The sequence below is a fragment of the Anas platyrhynchos genome, chromosome 25 (assembly GCF_047663525.1).
Source record: "Anas platyrhynchos isolate ZD024472 breed Pekin duck chromosome 25, IASCAAS_PekinDuck_T2T, whole genome shotgun sequence".
Lineage (NCBI taxonomy): Eukaryota > Metazoa > Chordata > Aves > Anseriformes > Anatidae > Anas > Anas platyrhynchos.
The window spans coordinates 3,531,430-3,543,160 of NC_092611.1; the positions used below are offsets into that span (position 1 = coordinate 3,531,430).

General features: G+C 46.3%; 1 long non-coding RNA gene across 1 annotated transcript; it reads right to left on the bottom strand.

The window, feature by feature from the left end:
* Positions 1-7,338: 7,338 nt before the first annotated feature.
* On the bottom strand, positions 7,339-9,220 carry LOC106017131 (uncharacterized). Its single transcript, XR_001190377.5, has 3 exons — positions 9,097-9,220; positions 7,876-7,975; positions 7,339-7,687 (listed from the first exon to the last, which is right to left on the bottom strand). It is a non-coding gene; the product is annotated as an uncharacterized lncRNA (long non-coding RNA).
* Positions 9,221-11,731: the final 2,511 nt, after the last annotated feature.

Genomic DNA, 11,731 nt, shown 5'->3' on the forward strand with positions numbered 1-11,731 from the left:
TGTTTTTTTTTCCTTCCACAATCCTTTACTCTCACTTTTTGAACCTGACCCCATGGATATGTGCTGTCTTTGTCACTGGAAAACAACAAAAGCAACTGTTGGTGCCATGGCAGAACCCAAAAAGCCTAAAATAGAAGTTCAGGAGAAAGTGCTGACTTAGTAACACACAGGGCTGTGTCTCCAGCTGGTTCAAAGCAGCTTGCTCATTTATCTTCCCGTTAATTAAGCCAGAACTTTTTGCTAGTCTGTATTCAAGAGGATTCCCCCAGTTACACACCACTCAGCTGAAACCACCAGGAAGCAGAGCTCCGTATCTCAGCTCTGCAAACCACGAGCTGCCACCCAGAGACAGGTCCTGGGCTCAAGCCATGAGCTGTGAGATAAAATAATACGAGGCCATCCAAAAGCATGATATTAACAGTTCCTAGCTTTCAAAATCTGACAGTTTTGGGAATGCAAAGTACAAAGTATTGCTTTATGCACATCCTGATATGAACCCTCGCCCTCTGCTTTTTGCTTTTAACCTTTGCACTCCAAGCCGCTATATTCCTCGAGGGATGCTCCATCCGCTCCACAGCCTTCTGCACCTTGTTGAGCATCTTTTTTTTTTTTTTTTTTCAGTACTTAATGCAAATCACCCCCGGGAGCTGGCCTGGAGCTTTTCAACCCTGGAGAAGATCCCTTGCTCCAACAGCTCACTCCAGCAAGCTGGATCCCACAGCTCACCTCAGGTACTGCTTTACAAAAGCCTAACCCTCTGCTCCAAACTCTTTTCCCTTCACTTCTGTCTGCAGATTCTCTGTGTTCTTTAACCCAGATGGCTTTGCCCTGTCAAAAACATTAACTGTCAAAACTACTGAAGGCAGCTGCTCAACCGCTCTGTTTTGGACCTGTTCCTCTTTCCAAGAGGAAAGAATGAAACAGTGCGCAGGGTTTCAAATCCAACAAGATTTGCCAAAAATACTTCAGCACCAACACTTGCCTTGCACAGGAGTTTAATACCTGCCAGAGAAGCATTTTGGTGAGTACTTAAAAAAAAAAGAAAAGTCCCAGGAAAAGTGTTTTTCTTTCTATACTGGATTATGGTGTTTGTTAATTTGAGCTCAGATGCTTGTTAACCTAGTAATCATAGATGTCTATATAAAGCCATAACCTCTCTGAAGCCACCTGTAAGGCACCCGGAGAGCAGAGGGGCTCAGATTCACAGGGCAGAGTGATGCTAAGGGAGCTGTGCAAGGTCACCTGGGGGACCAAAATGGGAATTTGCCTCCGCAGGTGGCTTTTCAGCACCAGGAGACCCACCTAGGAGGCCTTGGTGGCTCAAACAAATCCATCAGCCCTCTAGAAGCAATTATGGCCTCTGTGGGTTATACAGACTGGGGTATGGCTGAACTAACTAGGATTTGGGTGACTCAAATGCTTGCACATGCATGACAGAGCCAGGCAGGATTAGCAGCTCCAGCCTGGGATGTGCAGATGGCTGCAGAGCCCCTGCAGCTACCAGACCCACACACATCCTCAGACACTCACAATTTTACCACCAGGCAAGTGAGCAAAACAGAAAGTGGCAGGCAGCTGCCCTGAGCTACCCATTATATATTTATATATATGAATATATCATGGAATACTTGTGTGTGCTTCTGTCTGCACATGAGTGAGTTTATGGTTCATTTCCTAGCTCAAAGAATAAAGTGTAGAGTCTTCAAAACCCCAAGTCAGCAAGTATTTTGGGGACTTAAGTCATCTGAGTCTGGCTTTTAAGACCTTGTAACTCTTATAACCAGGACGTGGAATGGCTACAAAAGGAAAAGAGGGTTTCTGTTCTTCATTGTTCTTTACAGCAAATTTAATTTATTTGGTTATTTTGGTGTTGCCCTGGGTGGGAGCTGGTGGCTGGAGGCGCTGCAGCCAAACACAGCAGGCAGCAGCAATGCCAAAAAGTTGCTGCAGCAGTGGGCACAGCCTCGCTTTGCAGGAGACATCTCTGGTTTTAGTCTGTTTTCCTGCCATGAAAGCCAAACTCAAGCAAGCAGAGTTCAGAAAAGCATTTAAAAGAGTCACGGGTGAAAGAGATGGAAAATGCTTTAATTGGCTTTTGAAATTGCCTTTAAATTGCCATTGAGCGATCTTCTCCAAGACTTCTTTCCCATTAGCCAAATTCATTAGAAAATTAACCTCTGCACCCCTACTGGCTTTTTGCCCTTTCCCCTTTCCTCCCTTTAGCATGCTCAGTCCCCGTTAAAATTAGAAAATACAGAAGGCAGGAGGGAAGGAAGGGGGAAAGAATAAAGTAGAAATGAAACCTCCAAAAATATAGAGGTGACTTGTAAAATCTGAGTCAGTACAGCATCCCATAGCCATCTTTGTAATATTTTCATATCTCTGAGCACTTGCTTTTGTCTGCTGTTTTCTGACTCTTTCCTTGACTCCATGGAGGAAAATAGTGCTTCTTTCCATCAGCTGTGGCACACAGACCTGGAGAGGTTTCTAACTCTTCTCAATGCACTAATATATTTGGGGGTAAATTGAGAAGATTCTGTGCCTCTCCCAGCATGGATTTTTTTTTTTTCCATGCTTTTTCTTTCTTGATGTTTTTCTCCACAGCTGCACAAGCATGGATATCTGTCACTTGGAGGGGGTTGCATCCTCCTCCCACCTGCAAGGAAAGATCCATCTTCCAAATCTCAGCATTTCACAGTTCAAATTTCAGAGGAAACCAAAGGAAAGAAGAAAGGTTTTCATTAAGGGAAGGAGTTTCCAGTTCTCTGCACAAGTAAAACCTCTCCTTTTGGAAACTCTCTGCTTCATGGCTGAGCAATTATAGGGATGTCTGAGGGATAGAAAGTTTCTTGTAAAAATGATTTCATGTGCTAAAGAGATGCAAGCCCCTCTTTTGCTTTTGAAAGAAGCAAACTTGCACTTTCTTCCTCCTCAAAGTCTGTGGGATGTCCATAGAGCATCCAGGGGGAGAAAAACCCCCATGAATGTGGGGAGGAGAAGAAAACGCCTTGACAAGCTAAAGGGTAAGATGCCAGCAAGAGATCAACCCAGCTGTCTTTTGAGGTCTATGCACCCAAGCCAGTTTGCTCAATCCTACCTGGAAATGATACCAGGCAGAGCCTCACCATGCCAAGACCTTTCCGATTTCCTACAGCAGCCTGGCCTCAATTTTCAAAGGGTATTTTCCTTCAAAGCATCAAGAAGGGGAAAAAAAAAAAAAAGAGAGAGAGAGAGAGATCTTCAGCCTTTTCCAAAATCCTCACCGATGACAAGGAGAACTAATTCACCCGGAAACAACCACTATTTCTCCGTGCTCTCCTGGTCAGTGAACATCAAGAGAGAACAAACTCTTTTGAGAAAAATTTCCCTTTCTCCCTGACATGCCAGGCCCTACAGCAGCTGCTGAGGATACAGGGGAGAAGGAGGTCAAGGAAAGGAATTAAGCAAACTATTCCAAATGAGTAGGGAAGGTGCTGATAGATAACAATAAAGACAAAGTAAGTTAGAAGTGGGTCAGGGCAAGAAGTAGTTCCTCTCCCGGTAACAAATGTGTCTGGCCTGCTTCCACGATGAGCTCATATATCTGACAATATCCTCGCTTTAATGCTTTGCAGACCTCAGGTATATTATCGTACCCTGAGCCTGAACCCTCAGGGGAAGCCACGCTGTGAAGGGAGGTGGGAAGTGTGTGCAGGATGCTCACAGCAGTAGGATGGGTATGACTGTGGTGGTGGGATGGGGATGGGTGCTGGGATGGGGATGTTCATGGTGCTGGGATGGTTGTGGTGCTGGGAGGGGTTTTGATGGGATGGGGATAGTGGTTGTGCTGGGATGTTGGTGGTGCTGGGAAGGGGATGGAGGTGGTTCTGGAAAGGGGATGTTCATGTTGCTGGGATGGGGACGGTGGTGGTGCTGGGATGGGGTTGATGCTGGGATGTTGGTGGTGCTGGGATGTTTGCAGTGTTGGGATGGGGATGGGGATGGTTCTGGGATGGGGATGTTCATGGTACTGTGATGGGGTTGCCCACGGGCCATGAACCAAGAGGTGGCGCTGACAGACTGCCGTCCAGCAAAAATCACATTATTAGCTCCAGCAGCAGAGGAAAGCAGACAGATACCCAGCACAGACATATTTTTCTCTCTTATCTCCATGCACTCGGGCTGGACAAGGCATTCTCAGGCACTAATCTCGTATCTGTCCTGCATGGACTGCAGCGTCCCCGAGGAGGCAGTGAGCCACTGGGCTTAGGAGTGACACATGGCATGTGGCACTTATCTCCCAGGTCTGAAGGCCACGGTCAAAGGCAGCTCTAATTAAATTAAATTGAGGGAACTATTTTTCTGGTAAAGAAAACATGATTGCTTTGCTGAACAGTGGGGGTTAAGTGAAAATGAAGAATGCTTGCTGTGCAGAGGAGGGAATGCAGAATATTTCTTTGACCATTTCAGCCTGTTTTTTTTTTTTTTTTTTTTTTTTTTTGGGCGGGGGGTTATACCTAACCATCCTGATTTTTCTTTGGGGCATGTCTTGTGGAGAGGCAAACTTCTGACTGAGCCTCTGGTTTCAGGAGTTTCTTTTGGCTACTTGGCAGCTCCCAGCAGTTTTGCAGTTGAGTCTGTGGTGCACTTGAAGAAAAAGCACTTTTTTCAAAGAAAAACCAAAATCTACGCCAAGCTGCAAATGATGTCTGACAAGCAGGTGAATGCAGGTAAAAAAAACACCCTGGCACATTTTGGCTGCCTTTTCCTCAACATCTTAAAGCATTTCTGGTACTAGATATGAGTCACTGGAAATCCCCACTGTCTAGCGATGCTCTTCCGCTGGGGCTCTTCTTTCATACATCGTTTGGCTAATGATGGTGCAGCTTCACGCATCACACCACAGAGTCCATATTCAGTCTTTCCAGTAAAAATAAATAAACAAATAAATAAAACAGCTTCACACATTGCACCACCACAGAGTCCATATTCAGTCTTTCCAGTAAATAAACAAACAAAGAAATAAATAAATTTTGGTAAATGAGAGGAAGAAAGGTACAGAGGACATTTGTTTTAGACAGCAAGAACAAGCATTGCTGATGTGCTGCCTTGCAAAGAGCTCAACTTCTAGAGGGTATTACTCACATCTTTGCAGTTCAGATATTAATAGCCTGAGCTGTGTTTGCAGTTAGGAATGACTTAACTCCTTCCCCAGGAGCCTACATGGGAGAAAGTGGTGGATGTATTTCACATGGGCATCTGGACCAGGTTAAAATCCTCCTGGCTTCCGCAGGCTTGGAGGAGATCAGAGCCAAGCTGGAAACAGGAGGCTCACGTGGCCCTGTGCAGTGATACACCGCTATCTGCAGATGGGAAGGGTAAAACACAGGATCTCCTGCCTCCCTGCATCGTGCGCAGCCATGGAAAAACACAACTCCAACAAGAAGGTGGGTGGATTTATACCAAAAGGTGTGCATCTCCTCTATTGAAATTAATAGGGTGAAACACTGGGCAGTGTAACTCCGTCAGCAAAACACCTATTTTATTTTTGAGGCTGAATTCATGTCATCAATGGGTAAAAGAGTCAAAGCTGCATCTCAGATGAAGACTATACAAGGATGATTGAGAGGAGAAAACCCCTAACAAGTGGGTCCGCAGGGCAAATAGAAACAAATACCCCTTTATGTCAAAGATTTGGGGGAATGTTAAGGCTTGAGGAAATTTTGGATAAAGCAGCAGAAAATTAAACTTGTACACAGAGCAAATTCCCAAAAAAGCCTAATGGAAGGAGGAATTTTGAGTGGCAGAGTTGGGCTTGGAGATGGCCATTCAAAGCTTTGAGAGCCTGACCTTACAACCCCTGTGCTTTTTTCTGACCATGCAACATTGGTTTCTGTGTATCCTGGCTCAACTACAAGTTTTCTGCTTACAAATCCTGAAGAAATCACTAGGCATCCAGACCAGTTTGAGCAGGAGGGACACCTCGTCCCCCAGGGCTGGGCCTCAGGTGGCTGGCAAGGAGAATTCTCAGCCATGGAGGCTGGAGAATCTTTTGAGGACATCATGGGGCTTAATATAATGTTTTCCATGACACTGTAGTATTTTAAGATCCTGGATGAATATTAAGACCCTGGATGGGCATTAAAACCGTGTGCAACCCTTGTGCCTGGGATAGGAACAAGCTTTGGGGCACACTGGTGTGCAAGCAAAGGTGCCACCCTCATAGGTGTGGGGTGAAGGAGGGATCACACCATTAGATGCTGAGATGACATTATGGTTATACTGGAGGGGAGAATGAAACTCAGCTTCAGGACAGACATTAGCAGTAACTGTGAGCTCTCCTTACCCAGCATCAGCCTAATGGGTACAAATCTGCCAATTAAGTGCTGATTAAGGTTCATCTTTAAACACGTCCTCCCTACTCAGCAAAGCGCTTGCATGCATTTAGCTATTAGCGATAGGCTGTTTGGTCAAGGTCATTGTCCCTTTCATCTAAAGGATCTCAAAGCACTTGATGAAACTCCACTGCCTTTCTCTGTGGTAGGTAAAGGCTATAATGTTATTTTAATATCATGAACCTAATTTATAAGGATAAATTACAGTGGGAGATAAAGAGCACATGGATCCATGTGGATAAAAATAAAAATCCATATTGCCCCATTATCTGGCATTGGTTAAGCTTCTGCTTGTATAAGTTTTTTTGGCTAATTTCTCTCCTTTTTCTTTTTAATGAAATGCTATTTATTTATAGCTAAACGCCAACTTTGAAGCTAGAGCCAAGCATTTGGGGAGCTGCTCAGATAGGGCTCTTGAAAAGGAGAATTATGTCTGTTTCAGATGTTTCCAGAACTTATTGTTTAAAGGCAGCAAGAACTATGACATTTCTCCCAACGAGCTCTCCCTCCCCTCAGCGTTTCTACAGGACATGGGCAAAGCAGATGTCCCCAGAGCTGGGAGAAGTGGTGACAAGTGTGTGTGGGGGGGAAAGGCATCAGGGAGGGGATCAGATGAAAGGGGATTTGAGGCAGGAAGCCTCAGAGGACAAGCACTGGTGCAGAGTTCCCTGGGAATGTCAGCCCAGCACTCACAAGAGTAGGAGATGCTCAGAGGTGACCAGAAGCTGTGTCAGATTTCGCCCCAAAAAGCCATCCTCCCAGTGGTCAAGACACTGGCCACCTTTTATGGTGTACCGTGGCATTCACTGGTGTGCTTCAAGTCTGTAAGATTCTTGCAAGCCAAAATAAAGCTTTTATTAGGCCAAGGCACAAGGGAGGGGAGTCAGCGTGCAGCCTTCTGGCACCATGGACAATGTCTTTGCCACATTTTCAGGTCTTTCTTTAATTAATTTCACCACTTCCCTTTGCAATGGAAAACCTTGTTTATTGTGGGCCTTCAAACACCTGCAGAGGAGTGGAAAGCAGGCAGGTTCCCATGGATGCAACAAATCACACTGCATCTGGGATAGCACTTGCTGCATGCCCATCCTTCCAGGTGACAACATTTCAAGCCAAACCCAAGACAGATGACAGCACACACCGACCTGGGGAAACCCAGGGCTGCATTTCCCTCCACAGTCCTCGCATGGGGCTCACCCCGTTTCAGTGACCTTCACACTTACAAGCAATAAGGGGGCAGCTATTTTTGGTCGCTTGTCCAATAACCAAACCATCCACATGGCCCTGGGAAGCTCTTTGCCTGGAACCACCGCCTGTTGGCAAAGAGACGAAGGGATTATTGAATTGCTGGATTTTTCCATGGCTCCTGCTCTGCTGCCTGAATTACATCATGCCCTCCTGACCCGCGATAAGGCAAAAGGCAGAGGAGCCTGACAGAGAGCCTTTGATAGTGCGGGGGGACATTGGCTTGCCTCCAAAGATGATTGCAAGCAGCACATACCTTCATTGCATCACATTCGCCAAGCAATTCCTCGAGGGTGATATAACTTCCTCCAGCAAGAGAGGCTCGTGCGGGGCTGAGCCGGAGACAAGCTGGGGCTCTATCTCAGAGAACAGCGGGTTTTTTGAGGGAGGAGAGGGGGAAGATGCAGGACACATCCTCCCGGTTACGTGTGTGGAGCAACCCGGACAGATCAGACATTATTTAGCAATCTCCTGGGAAATAAGGCATTTTGCTGCCCCTTGATAGACTCCCCATTCTTAACCTATTCCTCTCTGCCCTTATGATTACAAACACAAATCACATGGCATGTTTTCCCCAGGAGCTTTAAAGAAGCATATCCATTTGGCCAACTAGGTGTCCTTACATAAGCAAATAGCCTACAGAGTCTGGGGCTGGAGGGCAGTAGTTGAGGCTCCCAGAAGCAGCTAGGCTGCTCTGGAGCAATGCAGCTACAGCAGACATTGCAGCTAACAGCACTCTTTCCCAAGGACTGTGAGGTTGACATCAACCTCAGGACAAAATCAGTCAAGACGGTGTGTAACATTTGAAAGGAGAGGCTGATAACATTGTATTCCCTGTGTCTACTTCCCATGAGCGCTCCCTACTCGTTTATTTTAGAGACATCACCTGTGCATCCCTGGAAAAATTTTTCCCAGTCTGTTGCCAGCACAGAGATGCCCACTTCTTTGGGACATGCTGACAGACAAAGCCTTTAAAGCCCAAAACAGGAGCAAAGCAGTGTGCTGCCCAGGGGAGAAGTGCCTCTGCAGCTGCTCTGGGAGTGCTCTGCCCAATGCATTCATCCGACTGCAGCATTTTCTCCTTCAGTGGGACAGCACTGCTTCACCTTCCTCTGGTCCTTTCTTTGTCATTGCTGCATCCCACCGTTGCTTCTCAGCAGCTACAGTGAGGCAAGGTAATATTTAAAGATGAATGGCTATTTTTTATTTTTATATTTTTCCCCCCAAAGGTTCAAAGTTGCTCAAGTCAGGAATATGTGGTAGGAGACCACCCACATCTGCAAGAACTAATTTCAGGAACAGGAGGGGGTAGATTGTGTTTCCCCACTACAGGTCCTTCTCCGTTCTCTCCTGTGGAGCAGACAAGAAGCACAGCATCCTGCCCTAGCCCTGCACCCCATCCTTCAGCCCCAGCCTGAGAGTCTGCCCTGTGGATCACAGCAACATCAGCCTCCCAGTTGCCTGCATCCACTCTTACCTCTCAGCTTTTACAGGTTAGACCAGAAGCCCCTTACAAGACAGAGCCTTTCCTAAAGCACGACTCTCTCTCCTAAATAGCATAGCATCTCTTCTAGCTTTTTCTGAAAGCATTTTTCCTTCCCAACCCTTCCTTGCACAGGAGAAGAGAGAGATCTGCTTTATGCAGACCCAGACCCACCCATTCCCAGCACCTGCAGAGATGGGTGGTGGGGCTGAGACAAATTCAGCTAAATAGCTAAAGCTGTTAGCCCTTTCCCCTTGCCCACGCAACCAGCAGGTTGGGGGTGCTGCAGTGGGTGCTACCCCCACAGCCCTCAGCATCTCTGACACAGGCGATGTACAAGTGTTACAAATACTGATGGTTACAGGGATTCTTGCCTTTATTTTATGAAACGACATGGAGAAAAGTTTCCAAAGCAGAGCTGCAGTGTTTGTAAACAACTCATGCAGCAAAACATGCCCAAAGCCAAGCTTTTTATCCTATATCCACCATGCCATGTTGGGCAAGAGGAGGGAACAGGGGGGTCCAGTCCTGTTTGAAGTGCAAATCTAAGCTCACCCTTCACTCGGGAGCCATTAGCAATGTGTCCGTAATGCTCTAAGATCTCCAGTTGTCCCCCTGGAAATCTGAAAGCTATTAGCACGCTTGAGAAAGGGAGGTAAATGAAAATGTGTTTGCCAGTTTCACCAGATGTGAGGCCAGTGTCATGGACAGATTTTATTATTCTATAAATACCAGGGGCAGAAGGTTGTTATTAGCCACTCAGTAATTAATACAATGTGCAATGGCCTCAGACATGGCCCACCACTTAATGTCCAATTAATAGCGTGCTGCCCTCCTGAGCACGTGTTAAACTCCACAGATGTTGCACAAAGTCGGAAGAAATGTAGGCATCAGGCAGAAGTATCCTCGACTGCAATCCTGAGCTCAGAAGACAAGATTATCGGAAAACAGATGATGTTAAATACTGCAGACATCAAAGCCTGCATGAACACATTTCTGCACATATTCAATATGCATGCAAGGAATGCCTAATGCGAATGCACAGACCAGATATCTGTGTATTAAGAGGCAGCTAAGTGAACAAATCCCAGATTTGCAGATACCCATTGCATGCTAATAAGCTGCTTTCATGCACTATTAGCATAGCTGAAAGCTCCAAAACATCTGCATGTCCAAGGGCACTGCCTTCTGATGCTGAAAGCCACTGCTTGCTGCAGCACAAGATGTGAAAATGTTCTGCTAACTCGGACTGATGCTGTCGTAAAAGCATTGAAACCATTTTATTAATGGGTGCTCTTGTTCCTCTTCCAGCAAGCCAGGGAAATATCTGAAGCTGGAGGTTTGTAGCAGTGCTCCAGAAAGTAAAGACTGATGGATTTTCAAAGCAAGCCAAAGGGTAATTTGAGATTTGGATATTTGGATGCTAGCACGAAGGTGGCTGGGGTGGTGCTGAGCTCCTGCTGAACAGGGCTAATGCCAGGGTGGTAAGAGAGCTCACGAGTGGTATGTGAAGGGAAAGCTATTCCCACAGCAGTTCAGATGTGCTGGCATGAAAAAATGGGATAAGTACCTCGCCCTGATATGGGAAATCAGGAGCTTTCATTACCGGCTGTATGGAAAAGCCCAGTGTGGAGCATGATAAATTGATTACGTGCTGTGCTTGCCAGCAGTAGCAGGCATGGGACCCAGTGCCCTAGCACGTCACCTTCTGCCCTGTATTATTGTGCTCTTGAAGCTGCCGTGATCAAAATGAATGGTTTTAGGAAAATTAGGTGTTATTTGTGGTTGAAGCCACCTATTGCCTGCATCCTACCGAAGCCAGCATTTTACCCAGGGATATCCACGTGCCTGTGAGCTCTGGTGGGTCCCAGCTGCAATGTCAGCACCCACCAGGAACTTGCTCCTCTGCTTATTGATATAAGTCATTAACAACATTTCCTGAGGATAGATAAGATCTGCTACCAATGATGAGCACTGTTTAACTCAATTAATTGTCTGCTGCTGGCCAGAGCTGGGGTTTTGGAGCCCTTTGTCCTTCCCTGAGCAGCTTGGAGCATTGCTGCCACGCTGGCTAGAAAGGCTGAGAGGTGGGAGTCAGCAGACAACAGCAGAACAAGCAAACAGTAAAACCATTGCCACTGTTGCTTTCCAACCTAGTGCATAATAAATGTGAGCACATACACCTACGGAATCCAGAATAACTCTGGAGAGGAACCAGCCATCCTCACATAATGCCAAGAGCCTCCAAAACCTACCTAGAGCCAGGGACACTTGACAAACCTCTACACTCATCTCTACCAACAACCCCACAGAGGCTCATGTTTTGATTCCCACTTGCAAATTTGGATCAAGTACAGCTATTTGCTGTGAGATGTCTCTCCCACATGTGCCCAAAGCAGGAGGCAGCAGCCAGGGCTCAGTACATACTGGCATTATCCTCTTTGAGCTTGGCCTGAAGTGTAAATGCATCCAGAAAGGTGGTGGCTTGGAGCTTAGTCCTAGCTGTGTTATCTGAGCCTCTTACCTAAGCAGCCTTTCTCTTTTTACATCACCTGCAACTTGCACAGGCCCTCTGCATGCAAATATCAGCTCAGAAAGTTTTAATGTAGATTAAGAGCAAAGAAAGAGC